Genomic DNA, 756 nt, shown 5'->3' with positions numbered 1-756 from the left:
ATTCTGAATTTCTGAATTTCTGAATTTCTGAATTTCTGAATTTCTGAATTTCTGAATTTCTGAATTTCTGAATTTTTAAGTTTCTGAATTTTTAAATTTCTGAATTTTTAAATTTCTGAATTTCTGAATTTTAGAAATTTGTGTTGTCTAACTTTTGAGGATTCTCCGAATTTTCGAGTTTTTTGGGATTTTTGAATTTCCAGATTCTTCTGAATTTCTGAATTTCTGAATTTCTGAATTTCTGAATTTCTGAATTTTTGAATTTCTGAATTTCTGAATTTTTGAATTTCTGAATTTCTGAATTTCTGAATTTCTGAATTTCTGAATTTCTGAATTTCTAATTTCTAAATTTCTGAATTTCTGAATTTCTCTGAATTTCTGAATTTTTGAATTTCTAAATTTCCGAATTTTCAAAAAAAGATTTTTTTTAAAAATCACCATTTGAATTTTCCGAAGTTTCAGAACCTTCGAATTTTGGAATTTTTAAGTTTTCTGAAGTTGCAGAGTCGTATATTTTTTTCATTTTGGAATTGGCTGANAAATTCAGAAACTTCGATTCTCACAGAAGTCTCAAATCTATTATATACTAACTTCAGGAATTTTTGAATTTTCGAATTTTTCGAAAATTTCAAATTTCTCATAAAACCCCCTATCGAACTGTGTAATTTTCATGAATTTTGAACAATTCCTAGTGGAATCACACCATTTTTCCCGAAATTCTCAATAGAGCGCACTTGCCAAAAACTCACAATTACT

Source organism: Caenorhabditis briggsae, assembly GCF_000004555.2.
Source record: "Caenorhabditis briggsae complete genome, chrI, whole genome shotgun sequence".
NCBI classification, from domain to species: Eukaryota; Metazoa; Nematoda; class Chromadorea; order Rhabditida; family Rhabditidae; genus Caenorhabditis; species Caenorhabditis briggsae.
Note: the sequence above shows the minus strand (reverse complement) of the source record.